The sequence below is a fragment of the Cricetulus griseus genome, chromosome 6, assembly GCF_003668045.3.
Source record: "Cricetulus griseus strain 17A/GY chromosome 6, alternate assembly CriGri-PICRH-1.0, whole genome shotgun sequence".
Taxonomy (NCBI): domain Eukaryota; kingdom Metazoa; phylum Chordata; class Mammalia; order Rodentia; family Cricetidae; genus Cricetulus; species Cricetulus griseus.
The window spans coordinates 137400855-137420006 of record NC_048599.1 but is presented as its reverse complement, the minus strand read 5'-3'; positions in this window follow the sequence as shown (position 1 = coordinate 137420006).

The window sequence follows — 19152 nt, the reverse complement described above, 5'->3', positions numbered from 1 at the left end:
ATGGACAGGAGAGTAATTGCCCTAGAATACAGAGGGGAGGGTGATGGGCCACCTTAGCCCCCGCAGTCTTCCTGAGCCTACAGCATTGAGATGGAAAGCTGGGTTTCTGAGTGTCAGTCTTAAGCACAGGACTCAGAGCCCAAGCCCAGTCCAGGTAGGGCCTGCAGATGCTACAGAGGCCCCAGAAGGCTCCAGCCACCCTAGAACAGCCCTCTCCATCTCCTGTTCCCTGCCCCCTAGTTTCTGTGGGCACGATCCACTCCTGTGTTTACCCAGGGCGATTTCAGCTGCGAAGCTGTCGGTGGCAGTCTGCAAACAGCCCCCGACGCTGCCTGCCAAGCGCCGCCAGCCGCCAGCTTGCTTCGCAGGCGGTTCACACAAGCTGCCCGGCCTGGCACCAGGCTGTTAGCCGGCCTCCCCCAGGAGCTGGCAGCATCCCCAGGGTGTCATCCCTTAGTGTCCTCATCTGCCAAGGGCTGCTTCTCTCCAGCCACCTTTGCTGCAATCTCTGAGTACCCCTAGACCCAGAGGAAATGGGGATTCCAAGGTTCAGTGACACCTCAGGAGTGATTAAAGAACTCTGGGGAGATGGTAACCCTGGAATCCCTCAGGATCCTAGTAAGGGATATACAGTACCACTGAAACAGGTATGGGCCACCTGTGCAGTATCTTGTGTCTAGGCAAGAGTTGGCATCCTCTGAATTGGCTCTGTGGGTCACCTGGGGCTGGGTGACCTTGGGTCTCCTTATTAGGTGATGATGCTCAATCAGTTACAAACACATTCAACAGCCCTGACATATCTCCTTCGTAACCCTGCAGACCTTGGGTCTCCTTATTAGGTGATGATGCTCAATCAGTTACAAACACATTCAACAGCCCTGACATATCTCCTTCGTAACCCTGCAGATACCAAGGCTCAGTCTGGCTAGAAGATTGCCATAGATCTGAACTTTCCTCCACCTGAACTTCCTGGCCCTAGACATGCATGGGGTGGTGGACCATCATCACTGGGAGAAGTATTGGCAGTTGATGGGCTCCTATTAGCTCCAATTCTTAGCCTAAGAATTCTGGCCCTACTGGCTTCCTGTCATCCCAGACCCATATTGACAGGCCTCCTGCTGAGGGATAAAGATGTTAGAGCCCCCCAACCTCCCAGTCCTGGCACTTTCAGAGACCCCCATTTCAACACACCATATTCCCTACTCCACCTCTGAGCTCAGCCAGCTCTATTCTATCTGGTTCACTGAGGATGATGCTACAGGTCCAGGGTTCCCCGTGGCCAGGAAACACCAACCCTGGCCTTAGGACTGGACTGCATCCTTTAAGATTAATAAGCATGCTGTCTCATGGCCTCATAATTAAGTGCTTATTCATCCCCATTATCATCAGAATGATTTGTTGTTCTCTGGGCAATAAAAGTCCACCTGCTAAGGCAGGGGCCTGCAGGCAGCTCTGCTAGAATTACTGAGGGAGGCTGGCACCCCATCTGCAGGTGACTGCCAGAGACAAGAGATAGGGTGCCAGCCTCTGGGACCAGGGCTCCTTTGCCTTAGCTTTCCAAACATTCTGTGGCTTAGAGTTACCCCTGGGACTTCTTTACTGATCTCAGGAGCTACCTGAAGCTAGGGCTGTGGATGGCCTGGCCCTGGGCCTATGATCTAGCAGACCCTACTGGACAACCAGTGAGCAGAGATGCTGCAAAGCAATGTGGATAATCCCAGAGCTGCTGTGTCGCTTGTACACACACACACACACACACACACACACACACACACACACACACACCTCTATCTCTCCAGGACTGGGTCTTTGGTCTCTGCCCTCAGCTCTTCTCTCTCCTGCTTCAAAATTCGGGACAGATCCATGTCCTCCCCCACTTCTGAAGTGAGGCTGTACTGAGAGGTGGTGAAACTACAATGCCCACAGCCTGTCTCCGGTACCTGCCCCAACCCCATCCAACGGACCCTAAGGTACTCTGGACCAGGGAACTCTCCCATGCTGTCCGGCCATGTTCTGTCAAGGCAAGCAGGTATCATTGCCTTCTCAGATGCTGGCTTGTGAGACAGGTCACCGGGAGCAGCCCCAGTGGCTCAGGCCCTGCAGGACCAGGAATCTCACCTGGCTGGAGATCCTGTACTCCACCTAGATCTTAAAGGTGGGAAGAGAAGAACAGCTGCCTTCGAGTGAGCACAGTTGGAGCTGCTAGCCACAGAGGTCAGCTGGTGGTGACTATTTCCCATCCCCACAGACTCTACTCTAGCTGACAGGTGGCAACAGTGGAAAGAGGGGTTCACTTCTGTACCCCATGCTGTCCATGTGATTAAGGGCAGCACGTGCCCACCTGGAGCTTATCATTATCTGCTCTTATGAGGCCAGTGTCAGTACTTGGCTGGACACTAGAAACACTTGTATCTCAGGGTGATTCAGGCATTCTGTTGCCATGCATGGCACCCATAGCCATAATTCACAACGAGTACACACAGACAGATTTATTTTACTTGGAGATTTTTTCAAGTTAGGTTCAAAACATACATAGTAAGATTTCACCCCCACCCCCACCTTGAGGGAAGAGAAAATGTAAAATCATGAATTAACAAAGGATATTTAGTCAAACATAACCTCCCAATAAGAATCGATGTTAAAATTACAGTTATTAGCCATACTTCCCTTCAAGAGCAGTTAGAGTCATTTCAGAAGGTGAGGCAATTAATTTTTAAGTTTATGTTACACATTATAACACAGCAAGCCATTAACAAGATGGCAACATTAACCTTAATGTACTTGGCAAAGACAGCTGTGGACATTGGCTGGACAGGCTCCTGAGCTGCACAGACCCGGGACATCCAATAGGCCAGTGCTGAGGGGTTTCACCCCACTTCCCCAGCCAGTGGGAAGGTCATTAGCCAAGTCCACCAGACTGGTGGCAGTGGATGCTGTCCACCCCAAGGGAAAAGGGAAAAGTGTCCTGGGGCAGGCCTTGGTAGAAAGCAGCTGGTCGGATTCTCCCACAAGGTAAATACCTTGATGGATGCTGGTGAGGGTCCAGTGAGCCCTGAGACTCTGTGTGGGTTGGGATCAGAGATCAGAGCTCAGTCTGCAGCTAGGGTCAGAGGTCAGAGACATATCCCCCCACCCCCCATGGCCTAAGAATTTCCTCACACAAGCCCCTCAGAGTGGACACTAGGGTGCTCCCACTTTCCAGGAAAAGTTCCAGTGCAGGGGGAATCTGTTTTTATCAACTGCACAAGGTAGGGCTGGAATGCCTGGTGTGACACCAGAGTCAATGAGGCCACCCTTCCTCCAGGTCCTCGCACAGCCTTGCTATGGCCGCTGGCTGCTCCTCGTCTACAGGGTGCCCTCTGCAGGCTCTACACCAGTAGAGACCCTCCCTGAGGGTCTAGATGGCTGAGAGAAGGACTACAGGGATTATGTTCTGTTCACTTTGAAAGAAGCATCCTGGGCAGGACTGTGGCTCCATGGTGGAGCCCTTGCCTAGTATTTGCACATGGGAGGACCTGGGGTCATCTCCTGAACAAAGACGGGGGAGAGGTGGAGAAGGTGGGTGGGGACAATCTTTGGCCAGGACACAAGATGCAGAAAGAGAAGACCCTTAAGCTGGTTTGAGTAGCCAAGGCCACACAGGCCATCCAGACTACTTGGAGGATCCACACCACCCCAGGAAGCACAATGGTGAGGCTCATTGGGGACTTGGACAAGGCTGGGTACAAGCCTGCTTCTGCTCCATCTGGTCTTCATAGGCTTTTAGCCCGTTCTCTTGACCGAGATTGCAGCTGGGAGTGGCTGGCAAGTAGGTGTGGACTGTGGTTGGTCCTGGAGTAACTGGCAGAGGCTGGGCAGGAGGTTGTCCAGGTTTTCCCTGGGAGGACAAGCCAGGAAACCAGACCAGCACTGTATCCTTTCCTTGGGATGGTTAGGTTGCCCTCCTAACTCAGATGTCAACCAGATCTAAAGCAGAGGGGGGAGCTTGGAGCATGGAGACGTGGAGATGGACCACACCTGTGTTCCACTGAGCAAGGTGACAACTTTGGAAAAGGTAAGGACATGAGATCTAGGAGATGCAAAGAGTGGAGAGACTGGGAAGACTAGGTCAGACTAGGGGCCAATGATGGGGTCCTTTCTGCTGTCGGCTAAGGAATGGGCTGGCTCTCACCTCCAGGAAGCTTTTCTAGCCTTGATACCCAGCAAAGTACTGCCCCCCCACCTCAATTTGTGTAGCTACAGTGTGGGGATGAAAGCTGTGTGGCTGAACATATGAGGGCAGAGTTCAGCAAAGGTGGGCTCACCCTAAGGCTTCCCTGGGCATGAGGGGTGCTCCCTACATCTAAATAAAGTAGCACAGCAAGGAACCCTGAGTGTCAGAGCTGGCTTCCAGCTCAGCTAAGTCCTGATCCCTTGTCCCTGTTGCCTGGCCCAGGCAGGAACCTGTTTCTACATACTTCACGTCTGGGCAGGAAGAGGTGGCTTCATGGAGGAGATGAGGGCAGAGGGCTGGGAAAAGAAGATTCACTCACTAATTCATTCACTCACTCACTAAATCACTCATTCACTCACTAATGCATTCACTAATTCACTCACTTGCTCCTTCAATGGTGGTGTTTCTCAAAGCCTGAGCCAGGCCTGGCTAGCATAGCAGCATGGGACATCTAATGTCTAGAGGCCTATGCTACCTGGGTCAAATGCCATTGCTGAGAGCTCCTACCTTATAGCTACAGAAGGCACTAGAGGAGACCCTTCCTCCTCATCCAGCTCCCCATGGAATTGGGGACCCCTGTGTTCTCAGCCTCTTGTCTGTGTGCTGTTGTCCGGAAGTGGCTTCCCTGTCTCTGTGTGGCCGTATCCCGAGAACACTGGTCACAGCAGAGTCAAGGTCCTCTATACTCAGTGTGGCTGGACTTTAACTAATTAATTATATTCCCAACAACCTAACCCAGATAAATCACTTTCTGAGGGCCTGAGGTCAGGACTTGGACATGCCTAGGAGTCTGCTTTCTCTGGTTCTCACTCAGCTGGAGACAGGCAAGCCCAAAGTATAGATAGGCTCAGCACATTTCCTCAGGCTTGATCCTTCTATATGCTAAAGCCAGTCCAATTATGTTCATTGGAAACTAAGGAAAGCAGGATGGGAACTACCCTTCCCACTGTGTGAGAGTCTGGAGGGACCTGGTTCCCGAGGGGGCCTACGTAGGACCCCCAAACCCTAGAGTGATGTACTGCTTAGTCCCCATCAGGCACCAGGTAGACACAAGTCCTGGGACTTCTTTGCCACTCATGCCACTGCCTGGCTCTTGCCCCAGGAAGTGAGCCTTCCTCCCACCTGGTAGGGCCAGCTAGAACCTCAATTGGCACTTGCTGATAAAGGGGGAAGAACGGGGTACCGGGGCAGTAGTCCTCTTGCCATCTTGCCTGGGACCTCTACCAACAAGACTCAGATGGATCTGAAACGAGCCTGCCGGGTCTCACACCTATAATTTTAAATTTAAAAAGCCATGTGCTGTTCTGGGCTCCAGCTGCAGCCTGGTGTGGCAGCCCCATAAAGATCATGTTATAGTACAAGCCATTACGCCCCAGTTTACTGTACACACATTTCTAAATGGTTCGGCAAACAGCAGCCTACTCACGGGCAGGGAAGGAGAACAGCTTCATTTGGGGTAACAAATGATCCTTGATTTGATTTTAAATGCAATGACAGCCAAATTTATTTCTTATTTAATCACTTCCCTGCGCCGCCGAGAGCAGGGCGATATTAACTCCACAGTGAGCAGGCTGCGGAATCCATGGGAAGAGGCGACCCATACATTATGTTTACAGGGCAGAGCGAGGCTGCTGCACAAAGCACGCCACTAGAATGGGTATTTTTGTCATTTACACAGTAGCTTATATCATTATTTCTTCCTGCTTCCAATTTTTCAGTAATAAAAATATAGGCAATGTGATTCTCTTTGCATTACAGATAAACCATCTTGATTCTTTATTAAATATTTTTATTAATCTGAAGTGCTGCAAAGTGTCGGGGCAAATAAATCAGGCTGGCAGCAGTCATTTCCCTCTGCCGGTAGGAGCTCCATAAAGTGGCTTCGGCAAAGCGCAGTGCCCGGAAAGGCCCAGCTTCATCACTGGCTCCTGTCTGCCCTGCTTCGTAGATGTGTACACTTGGCAGAAGTGACAGTAACGGGATGTTTGTTCTTCAAGATCCAACTGGTTTGGGAAATCACTTTACAATCCCCTGGTTTGTGCTCTATTTAATTAGAAATTACTCTTGGTTTCACTCTGTGCTGGCTTGGGAAATGCCCCACCCCAGCAAGGCTTAGGAAAGAAGGGGTCGGTCCCCCAGAACCTCAGAGAGAGACAGCCACCCGGCAGGGCCTAGGTGTATTTGGGAGCTATGACCAGACTGTAGCAGTGGCCCTGGTCTTGGCAGGGGAGGGTGAGTGACAACTGAGGGTGGGCAGGGATGATGATGCCCCCCTGTTTGTTTTCCCTTCCCATGGTGGAGACATGCAGTGAGAGAAAAGGGCTAGGATCATTAGAGGGCACAGTTTGTTGCTGGGACATTTTCTTTCCAGGCTTTACCTATAGACCCATTTCAGAGCTGGTCACAGCTATAGGCATGGGGTCTCTTTCATCAGCATCCCTCCTCTTCTTTTCCCTAGTTGTCCTGCTCCCTAGGGAGGCTGGTTGGTACCACTCAGCTCTGAGATGACTGCACAGAGAAGACCTCTCTGGGGTTACCTCCTCCTAGATGCTGGGGTCATTGCTGCTGGGGAGTCTAGATCTATTTGCTTTTGGGTGGGGGCACCTGATTAATGGGAAGAAGGCTGTCCTCAGTACCCAGGCACATGGCTGGGTCTGGAGTTAAAAAAAGAATTCCGGGGCTGGAGAGATGACTCAGACGTTAAGAGCACTGACTGCTCTTTCAGAGGTCCTGAGTTCAATTCCCAGCAACCACATGGTGGCTCACAACCATCTGTTATGAGATCTGGTTCCCTCTTCTGGTGTGCAGATATGGAAGCAGCTATGGAAGCAGAATGTTGTATACATAATTACATAATAAATAAATAAAATCTTTTAAAAAAAGTTAAAAAAAAAAAAGAATTCCAAGTGTCTCCTGGCTTCAATGGGGCATGATGTGGAGTCAACTAATTATCAAAGGCTAGAGTGGTGTGTGTGTGTGTGTGTGTGTGTGTGTGTGTGTGTGTGTGTGTGTGTGTTGGTGCCAAGATGTTGTGACCTCTGGAATGCCACTAGTCATGAGGTCCCATGGCCTTGACATTTGTCCAGTCCTAGTGTGCCTCTCGAATGACAAAATCTGCCCACTTTGGGGTGTACTCTCCCTCTCCAAACAGAAGGCAAGGCTGCTGATTCCATTGTGGACAGCTGTCAAGACTGTGTCAGCTCTGACCCTGCCACCCTGGGCCTAATGACCCAGACAAGCCCTGCCTCATGTCCTCATGTCTAAAACATAGCTCCAACTCAAGAGTAGAATGTCCAAACACATCTAACCTTGTCTCCTCAATCTGTGGACCTGGACCTGAAGAATGCCTTTGGCATGTTTCCCCCAGGTGATGGTGGAGGCTGGGCTTTGTGGAAGGCACCATTAAGTGGAGTGTCTGTTAAAGAGACCACAAGAGGACAGGGGAGGGCAGGCCAGGGCAGGGTGACGTGGGAGAATGGGAGAGGATGGTGCAGTGGAGAAGGCAGATGGAAGATACTGGGGGAGGACAGACTTGGTGGTATCTCCCAGGGAGACCCCTCAGAAGGAAGGTGAATGCCCACAGCTCTGTGGGGCCCAGCAGTTGAAGTAAAGGGTATCCAGGAGACATTTCCAGAGAACCCTTGGTTAAAGTCACAGAGCTGTGCTCAGGGCCAAGAATTCAGTGCTAAGTGTCTCTATGACAACCTGTGGGGGTGGAGGGTGCTCAGGTTCCTATTTTCCACTGCCTAGGCCATGGATCAGTGGTGGCCTGGCTCTATCGCATGGGGCCCCTGATCTCCTCTTTCAAGCCTGGAGGTCCCCTACCTGCATAACCTCCTTTCAAGTCAAGGTTGTCCCTGAGGCTTGGGCTGTGAGCTGTGTGTATCTGGGAGACGAGCAGTTCCTGAGACTCAACACCTGAGTTAGGAAGGGACAGGGATGCTGTCTGGATGGGCACCAGGAGAACACTGAGTCCCTGCCATCTCCTCAGCAGGGAGCATGAATGCAGCTCGTGTGTCCTGGCCTGCCCAAGGAGCAGAGGTTAGTGACTCCAGCTTGGCCACCAGGCTTAGGCCATCCCATCTGTGCCATCCCAGGAGTGCCAACTGGGCAGGGCCAGCTGATCAAAACTTCTGGTTTTGCTGGAAGGATAAGGTGGCTGGGGTTGGTGGAGGAATGAATGTCTGGGACTACCCAGGCAAACAATCCTACCCTTTCCTTATACATTGTTTGTTTGTTTGTTTGTTTGTTGAGACAGGGTTTCTCTGTATAACAGCCTTCACTGTCCCAGAACTCACTTTGTAGACCAGGCTGGCCTCTAACTCACAGAGATCCACCTGCCTCTGCCTCCCAAGTGCTGGGATTAAAGGTGTGCACCACCACTGCCCATCTCAATTCTACACTTTCTTAGCCTCAGTTTCCTATCTCACAGGAGAGAGTGTGGCTCTACTGGACAACCACACTTCTGCTGCCCAGGCTAGACTGTCTCACGGGGACCAGGTGGGTGCCTGTTGGGGCCACTGTGGGAACCAAGACCCTGGGTGCTGGATTGCACTGGCAGTGCCCACATGCTTGCTTCAGTTGCCCCATGAGCTCTCTAAGGGCACCCAGGGTATGGGAGGCATATGTGGTCACTTAAAGATAGAAGTCAGTCCCTCCCAAAATGCCTCCTGTGAGCTAGTCCTGTCCACCTTAGCACAAAGACTGTGGGGACAATAAAGATGGTGACACTTGATTCCAGCAGGGGTTTTGGCCAAGGAGGGGACAGTTTGGACACCAAGAAGGTGATGGATCCCTGAGTGTTCCAGTGGGAGGACCTGGCCCCTTGTCTAGCAGAGACATTTCTAGAAACTAAGCCTCTGGGTGTTCCAGGGGAAGAGCAGGTGTGTTCATGTGGCCTTTGGTTAGGTTACTGCCACCTGTAGTTGGGGGCAGATCCCTGCCATCCTCCACGGTTCAGGTCTCCCAAGACTCACTAATGAGAAGCCCAAGGTTTCTGTCTAGCTCTGAAGCTCAGCTCAAACCTAGAGTCATGGACAGTGACCATTTTGCGCTCTCATTCCAGTGACTGAGTGCTGTCTTTGTACCAATTGTGACTTTTGCAAGCATTTTGATGGAGGAAAGGAAGGGACCTTGTCCAGGTGCAAAGGTGGGGTCCTTGGCAGACCCCCCACCCAGGCAACAAGTAGCCACCCCTGACCATCCCTGACTCCTCCTGTACGGCTATAAGTAGGGTCATGGAGAAGGGCCCAGCCTATGTCTATTGTGCCCACACACTGTTTGCAGGGCTTTGCTCACAGGTACCCTAATATGTATATGTGGGTTCATTTATGCTGTACCGTGGTGCACAAGTGGAATTCAGTGGACAACTTGTGGGAGCTGCTTATCTTCTTCCAGCATATGGGTCCTGGGGATTGAACTCAAGAGGGTGGTGGTCCCAACTCTCTAATAAGCAGCCTGTCTTCTTAGAATACTCACTCTGCAGGAGGGTCCCTGACCTGCAGACACCTCCTAAATCCTCCCAAAGTTATTCTTACCTCTGTGGCATTGCTTGTTTTTGAGGAACTTGTGTCTGGAACCAGGAAGAAAGGCCAAATACACGTATCTTATTATAGTTTTGGTGGATTCCTGGGATTGTCAGCCTTGTGAAGGAAGACATTCTCATGCCTAGTACAAAATTGATGGACTCTGAGGACATTTTGCAGCCTGTCACAAGAACAAATACCTTGCTATTTTGTGTGTGTGTTGCATAGCTGCAATTAAAACTAACGAAGTTATGTGTCTAGGAAATTCTCGGGGGAGGGGTGGACAGTTATGTCTGTGTCAAATGGGCACAGGGATCCACCTGAAAGGCCAAGAGTCAGCAGGTGGAGCCAGAGTAACTGAAACCCTGGTTTGTAACTGGAGTGCATTAGCACCTTGTGTCCGTGCTAAATGGAGGGAGTGAAGAGGTGAGCAGGGGATTAGAGGCAAATCTGTCACACAGAAGGAAATTCCAAGTCATTGATTGCTCATCCTCACATGATGGAGGCACAATGATTTACTTTCCTAGGGCCAGCAACAGGGTGGTAGCTTACCACAGAGTAGCCTAGCACAGGGTCTGCCAGGCGATCAAGGCTGAGAACAGTGGTGACAGTCTGCACTGGCAGGGTGAAATGAGGGCGGCCTCTGCAGGACAACACCATAGTCATGAAGGTAGAACCCAGCCAAAGGGAGATAAAACACCTGCCCAGATGGACTCTGAGCCAGCAAGGCCACCAAAGGAAAGAATGTTTGAGATGCTGTTAAAACCAAGTGGAACCTTCGGGGACACTGGATACAACATGCGTGTCCTAGGACAGGATGGGACAGCAAGTAACAGCAGCAAACCTGGATGAAGCGTCAGTTACTAAAAAAGACTAGATTCCTGGGGTATGATGTGACTGTGAGTAAGCCACACAGTTCTTAGGCTGGGACATGTGAACCAGATCCTGGCTGTCCTGAGTCATCTCCCTGGCCCTGGTCATCTATGTGGCACAGAGCTGTTATAGCTGCCCCATCTGATGTCCCAGCTGTGATGTACACAGCACCATTCAGCACAGAAGGGGAGTCTGGGGGAGAGCCTGGCAGAGGGCTAGGGGTACTGTTGCTTGCTCTGGGAGGGACTTCAGAGAGAGAGAGAGAGAGGCCGGAATAACCACATTTAACCCATCATAATGTGGAGAGTTTTGTTATGAAAAACACCAGAAAGCCATTAATGTAAATCATGAAATATTCATCAAGGAAGTCACTTAAATGTCTTGTGTTCCCAGAAGTGGCGCTGGGTTCTTCCTGCATCCGGGCGCCAAACACCAGCTACTGAACATCTTCCTACGCATTAGTGCTGAACTGGAAGCCGTAGCTCATACCACAGGCAGTGGCCTCTGTGCCCTGGCTCACCTAACAGGAGTGGAAAGGTGTTGTGGGAGCCATGACCATTATTCTCCCCCATGTGTCACTTAGAGTGACAATTGCTTCACCAGAAATCCCCTGGATCAGTCCATCAATGTATATCCCTGTCTGAGAATGGTTACAAAGGCAGCTGCCAGGCTGCAGAATGAGTCAGCAGTTGAGAGCACTGGTTGCTCTTTCAGAGGACTTGGGTTCAGTTCCCAGCACCCACATGGCTGCTTATAAACATTCTTTTTTCAAGATAGGATTTCTTTGTGTAAAATTCCTGGCTGTCCTGGAACTTGCTTTGTGGACCCGGCTGTTCTTGAACTCATACCTCTGCTTCCCAAGTGCCACCACCACCCAATATTTACAGATATACTTAAGTACAGTTCCAGGATACCCTCATCCATGGGCACCAGGCACCAGGCACATACATAGTGGACACACACACACACACACACACACACACACACACACACACACGCATGCACGCACGCACGCACGCACGCACGCACGCACAGGCAAAAATACTTATAGATAAAAAATAAAAAATAAAAGTCTGTTTTTTGTTTGTTTTTTGAGACAGGGTTTCTCTGTGGCTTTGGAGGCTGTCCTGGAACTAGCTCTTGTAGACCAGGCTGGTCTCGAATTCACAGAGATCCGCCTGCCTCTGCCTCCCAAATGCTGGGATTAAAGGCGTGCACCACCACCTCCCAGCTAATAAATGTCTTTTAAAAAGAGGGCATGATGGAAACCCCCCCCTAAAAAAAAACAAGAGGGCAAGAAAGGGATGCAGAGATGGCTCAATGGTTAAGAGGACTGACTGAGGACCCCGGTTCAATTCCCAGCACCTACATGGCCGCTCACAACTGTCTGTAAGTCCAAGATCTGACAGGCTGACACAAACATATATGTAGGCAAAACACCAATTCACATAAAATAAGAATAAATCAATAAATCAGGGCATGAGCTGGGTGGTGGTGGATCATATCTTTAGTCCCAGCAGGCAGATCTCTGTGAGTTCTGGTCTACAGAGCTAGTTCCAGGACACCTAGGGCTGTTACACAAAGAAACCCTGTCTCCCAAAACAAAACAAACAAAAAAGAGGGCATGAAAGTGTGAAGGAGTGGGGATGGATCTGGGAGGAGTTGCGGAAATCTGCCTAGGAAATGGAAGTCTAGTTCTCTCTGGGCTCTGTCTGTTCTTGTCAGGGCAAAAGCAGGTCAGATGCTTAGTGAAACTTCCCAGGATTCTTTAGGACTTTGTCCCTCTGGCTGGGTACTCACAGGGTTCCCTTGATGAAGGGGACAGGGGATAAACCTCAGGGAGCTATTCACAGCAAGAACCCCAGCTTAGTAGAGGGAAGGAGGGTGCTGGGTGCAGGACAGGAAGTCCCCAGTGGGGCCCCAGGAGGCCTGGGTCTCATCTTCTTGTGTACCACAGTGTCCTAGAGAAGGCTGATGCTCATCTTTGGGTTTCTTGATTCTCTCTATGTTCTCAGGGGTTTCCTGGGCCTTCAGTGCCTGGCCAGGGCAGGAAGGGCCAGATGAGAGGAACTCTGGCTCCTCCTGTTACTTCGATTATGTATACCTGCCCCAATACTTCTCACCTGGGAGTTGGGGTGGAACCCCTAAGAGGTCTTGTCATGTTTGTCAAAGGGAGGCCAAGGATGCTACTGAAGGTTAGTGTCCATTGATGGATGTCTGTGCCCAGGATTCAGGAACTAAAGACCACTGCGTGTGCAATAGCCTTATCCCATAAAGGATCTTTTATCCACCGTGCTGCTGTGAAAAACCACCACAAGTCCCACAAAGCCCATTTCAGTGAAGAGCATGGAGCCTTCCAGTAAACCAAGCCTCTGGAGGCCCCAGGCTCTCAGATTCTCAGTAACTTAGTTCCAGGGATGGTTGAAGACACTGATTCCAGCAAAACTTTGGTCCCAATTCAATGATTTCCAGGGGTACAGCTCACTTAGGTGCACAGACAGCGCTGCCCACTGTTGGGCATCTCAGAGGTTGACCAGATGCTTGTCTCAGGCCTGTTGGACCAAACTCTGGTTACCATCAGGGCGAACCATGGGCCCATTGGGTACACCCCACGCCTCCTCCACTTCCTCCCTCTCACTTCTTTTTTCCTTCTCCTCCATTTGTTTCTTTCTTTTTGAGATGGGGTCTTGATATGTAGCCCCAGCTGGTCTGGAATTTACTATATGGCCCAGGTTGGCCTGGAAATTGCGGTAATCCTCCTGACTCTGACTCCCTGGAAATTGCAGCAATCTTCCTGTTTCTGACTCCCAAGTGTTGGGATTACAGGCCTGTCAGCATGCCCAGGTAAGAATCTTTTGTTGTTGCTGTTGTTTCTCGAGACAGGGTTTCTTTGTGTATCTCTGGCTGTTCTGTAGACCAGGCTGACCTTGAACTCGGGGTGATCAAAGGTGTGTGCCATCATTACCAGGCAAGAACCTTGTTCTTTGATGCAAATTGCACGAGGCTTTATTATAGTTGTTTAACAAGCTAACCCCATGTTAGCTCGGGTCTTTCATCCACCCGTCATGGCCGGTGGCTAGAAAAGACAGCTCAACGCGTCTTCGTAGAGATTTTATAGGGCAGCGTAAGGGGAGTGTCTAGGGGTATGCACAGGCTCAGGATTGGTGTGCCTCCAGGCTTGGAGGGCTTGCCCTGTTCTTTAAAAAAAAATAATTTATTTAACTTTATTTTATGTGCATTGGTGTGAAGGTGTCAGATGCCCTGGAACTACAGAGCTGCCATGTGGGTGCTGGGAATTGAACCTTGGTCCTCTGGAAGAGCAGCCAGTGCTCTTAACCACTGAACCAAATCTCCAGTCCCAAGATCCTAGTTCCTTATACAACTTCTGTGCTATTGTCCTGACACATTCCACAGGGAGCTGTTCTCTTGGACCCCCTCATGTGCAGAGTAGTTCTATGTCATGGCCATCCCTAGGACTCCTGTATTCTTTCTTTTTCCAGAGTTGAGAGGGCCAAACTCAGGGTCTTGTGCTTGCTAGGAAAGTTTTTTACCCCTGAGCTAAATCCCCAGCTCTTCCTCTGCTCTTTCTAAACAGCCAAGAGCATATGTGACCACCCACTGGCTCACAGGCACATTGGGGATGGGGAGGGAACAGTAAGACCTGGAGGGGGCAGGCTACACAGGATCCCAGAGGACTGTGGAGGTGAGGTCTGGGGAGGTGGCTGGGCTTAATTCTGAGCCTGTGGGCTCCAGTATAGATATTGCCCTGGGTGAGTCACAGGGCCAGGTGAGAGAGAACAGCCTGGGTGCTGAGGGAGGGAGCCCCACACATCAGGCAGCAAATTGAATCTGGTGGGAAAAGAGGTTTTCCCCAGACAGACTGGGACAAAGCAGCAGTCCTGAAGATAGTGGCAGGAGGGGAGGGTTCTGGGCAGCCCTCCTGTGCACTGTCACCGTCCTTGAAAGGAGGCATCTTGGAAAGCATTCTTTCCCACAAGAACAGTCAGGGAAGGGCATCATGAAATCTGATTTTTCACTTACTGTGAATTTAGTGACTTGCTATGGTTTACTGGGCACTTGGGCCAGCCTATAATTGCCTTAAACAGCAGGAATAGTCCTGGGAAGCTGCAGGGAGGCCCAGGAGACTCTACTTCATCCAGCTCCAGAGTACCACCATTTCTGCCAGCACAAAACAGAAGACTGACATCCGGCCAGACCCCTGCTCTTTGTCTTTTCGTATTGGAGACACAGAGGAGATGCAGAAAGTCCACCTTGGTGTTCAGTCCTGGTCCAGATGGGAAAGTCTGTGAAGGTTAAGGTTACATAGGACTAGCCTGCACCAGAGTTCAGATTTGAATTCAGTGTCTATGCTGGCCTGGGTCAAGCTTCCCTTCCTGTCCTTCCAGTCATAGAAGCAAGATATAGAGTGGCTGCCAAGGTCCAGGAACCAAAGAGTGAACAGCACCTCCTGTGCTGAGGGGAGGGGTAGCCTGCTTTTGGCTCCATAATGATATTCCTCTAATCGGACAGAGACACAAGATGACCTGGTGTCCCCTTGGTCCCTTGAGGAAGGGACAGGGCCCTGCTGCACAGTTGAGGGCCCAGCTCCCAGATGACCGGAATGGTGGCTCTCATCTCATTATTTTGGGAGTTGGGAAATTACTATTCATGACAGTAAACTTAAAAATGAAATAATAAGTCTGTCCTTTTAGAAAGCAAATTGCAATGTCGGAATATTCATGAGCTGTGACTTCATGGGAAATGGCAGCCGCCGGGAGATTATCATTTGGTTAAGTCAGCAGCAGCAGAACTTAGGGAAATGTGCCTGTCAGTCTGAGGAGATGGTGATTAATACTTCCTGTTTGCGGCCCCTTAACGGGTGCATTTTAATGTAATAATTAATTAACCTTGGGGATCACTCACGTTTCACAGCTCCTGAGCTATAGCTGGGGGTGGGGGAGGCAGCCTCTTCTGCCCAGTTCCTGTCCACCCTGGGCACTTGATCCTTGGGACTGACCTCCTGAGGAGCCAAGAGGTCACAATTGAGCTCAAATCTCAGTGAGAGAGGACTCGTGTGTGTGTGTGTGTGTGTGTGTGTGTGTGTGTGTGTGTGTGTAGGATGGGGTGGCATAGGCAAGACAGTGACAGGAACACAATTCTGTGCTAGTAAATGCCCATGGCCTCTCCCTTAGTGCTGCAAATTGGGGGGTCCCCAAACTGGTGTCCACTTGGAACTCTAGGATGTGACTTTTCAGGAGAGGCTCTTTGTAGGTACATTGGTTTAGGATCTCAGATGACCTTGCTCTGGAGTTTGGGTGGCTCTATACCCAACAGTGGGTGTCCCCAAAAGAGGAGGGAATGAAAAGGGTCAGAGGGAAGAGGTCAGTGATTTGAACCAAGGTTAAGGACACCTGGGACTGAGGAAGCCACAGGAAGCTGGGAGGGGCCTGGGATGTCCAGTCCTACTGGGAACTTGACGTTGACGGCTGACCTCCAGCACAGGTGGGAAGGCATTTCTGGTGTTTTGAGCTACATACTCCCTTGCGGAGCTGTAGCTACCTCAGGACACTCTAACAATGGTTGACTATGGTGGCCAGTGTCTAGGCCAGCTCAGGGAGACCTTAGGGGAAGAATAGGAACTCTTTAGGAGTTGGATCCGAGGATCTGGTACTGGCTTTTGCAGTGAGCAGGACAAGTGATCAAACCCCTGCTTTCTCCTCTTTCTAGGTTTAAGAGTCTCCCACTGTAAAGGGTTGAACCAGAGATATACTTCTCAAACTGGATCCCTTTGGTGTACCCTAAGGGAGCATGGAAGCTAAAAAGTCTGCCCTTCTATTTCCTTCACCTGTTGCCTGGAAAGCACAGTCATCCCTCATAGCCCATTCCCAGCACCTTCCTCTGGCGGTGCTGCTCCTCAGGACTCTGTATAGTCCCGCTCCTGCAATGTGACACTGTTCCTGCAGCTCCAGCTCTGGGCCCTGCAGAGTATCAGTAGATTAGAAGTGGTCATTCCAAGAGTCGGGGTCCTGGGTCACACACACACACACACACCTGTACACCTGCTCATGCACTTAATGTGCACCACACACACCCATGATGACTGGCACGCCTACAGACACAAACATGCACACAGCCATATTCCCATATGAATTCATCCATACACATATGTGCACAAACACATACACATGTATACATCCACATACACGCTTGAACAGTATGCACACTCAGGCCACACACCCAGCCAACTCAAATACCTGCTCTGAGCTGGACAGCGGCTTACCTGCGCCGTCTAGTGGCCTGCTCTGGATACTACAATATCCCCCTTTTTATAAAATTTGTACCCTGGGGACTCCTTCCTGTTCATGGCTGGCAGGAACATCTGGATCAGACTTGATGCCTTTTTGCAGGGAGACCCTTCCCAGATTGTCCAGAATATCTAATGCCAACATAATATGCACTCTGACACTACATAGAGCTCAGTGGTTTAGGGCAGGTCTCCCCAGGGTGCTTGCCGAAGTAGAGGATGGTCATGGGAAAGAGGGCCATGATCCTGTCAGTCACCATTCAGGGATGCCAACCTCCTCCAGTGAATTCTTGGTGCTGGGGCAGAAGCCAATACCTGGTTGTGGCAGCCATCTCACCACAAGTCTCTGGCCAGGGCGAGCTCTTTCCTGATCACAGCCCTCTCTGGCTCCTAGCTGGGCCCTGGGGCCTGCTACACTCAGACCAACTGAGGTAGGAGCTGATAGCCTCTGAAAGTACCCATCTAGCTTGTTCTCTCCTTAAAAACCATATGGGTAGGAGTGTGTCCCTAAGAGTGTGAGTGTTGCAAGCTACAGGTTACTCGGACCCTACTCATCAAGTTTTGTGGGCTAGGGTCTGGGGTAAGGGGTCTAATGTGAAGGCAGTATGGCTTTGCCTAGGAAGACCTGTATAATGTGACGTCGGGACTTTATCCTGGTCCTTTTAGCTAATGGAGGTTCTGAGAGAGTCCAGAAACCTCTCCGTAGATTCCTTTCCTCTCCGAAGTGGTTAAAACTGATTTGAATTGCTTTAGTCAAGAGACTCAGACCCTTGTTTGGCCCACCTTAGGAACACAGGATCTACCAGACAGGGAGCTCCACTACCTTCCCCATTACACCCCTGGCATAAATAGCAGGTACACAATAAACACATGCCTTTCTGTGGGCTGGCAGGGAGGGGGCAGCATGGTCTCTGAAGCAGAGACTGAGACTGAGCAAGGTGCAGAATGACACTAAGTGGGGAGACGCTGAGTCTCCATGTAAGCCCCATGCCTGAACCATGCTGGTGAGGAGGGGGAGGACTAAGTGGGTGCTCCCTTGAATACTACATCAGCATCTACATAGCTTACCCATACCAAGAGAGCTGTGACCTCCAAGCTTTTGTAGCAAGGCTGACTTGGGAGGCTGGGCAGCCCATCCTTCTTCAGAGGGCCTAGTGGTATCTCTGGGTCCACATGAAAGCATGGGGCTGTTGGAGGAAGGAACTTGTTGTTGTCCACTGGGGAGGGACAGGGACATTAAAAGTCCACTGTCTCCACAGTTTTTACTTGATTACCCCCCCCACACACACACACACCTGGGAGGGGATCCTGGAGAGCCAGATCTAGCACATGGAAGAGACTTGTCTCATGTCCTGTTTGGGTACTCCCTCCAGCATCTCCAGTGGCAAGGTGCTCATATTGACTTTTGGTTCTGTGGAAATATTTTGCCAACACTCTCAGTATACAAATGCAACCCCAGGGGACACAGTCATGACAGGCTTCCAGGAGAAAAGTGTCCTAAGGTCTGAAGAATGAGCTGAGTTTCCTGAGCATTGGAAAAAGAGCAAGTGATTGGTTGGGGAGAAGCCCAGGGAACTTGAAGACCAGCTAGAGGGGCTTCAGACCCATTGCTCACAACCCCCTTTGCTCAGTTCTGGGACCACCTGCCAAGACTCAGATCTGTGGCAAGAGCCTTTACGTAAGCATTTCCACAGATCAGATGGGATGGACCAGGATGGATTATGGCACTCTGGAGCTAAAGAATACTGAGTGTTACAGCTCAGATGGAAAGGTATTCTGGCATTCGGGAGCCAAAGAATACCACAGGTCACAATAAGCATAGCAGCTTACAACCCTGATTCAGGGAAAGGCTTCCCCGGTTTATCAGCTCTGCTCCAGCAGGAGAGTGTTTCCCCTGCAAAGTTGTTACAGTTCTACTCCAGGAAGGCTTCCCCAGCGAAAAGTGTTACAGCTCTGCTCCCTCTGCCCCACCCAGGGTCATCTCTGCTCTGGCCAAAGAAGGTCTCACACAAACCTTCCTAAGAGATTTATTGGGAGGGAAGAATCCAGAAGAGTGGCTGCCCTCTGCCAGGCTGGCCGCCCAAACAGCCACAAGCTGAACAGACACAGGGTTTATATAGGGATTCTTAGGAGGGTGGAGTTTTTCCAGAGTGGGGATTGGTCAGATTTCAATCCCTGAGCTTAGGATGCCTAGATCTGCTCAGGGATTAGTTAGTTTCTACACAGGTTTAGGGTCA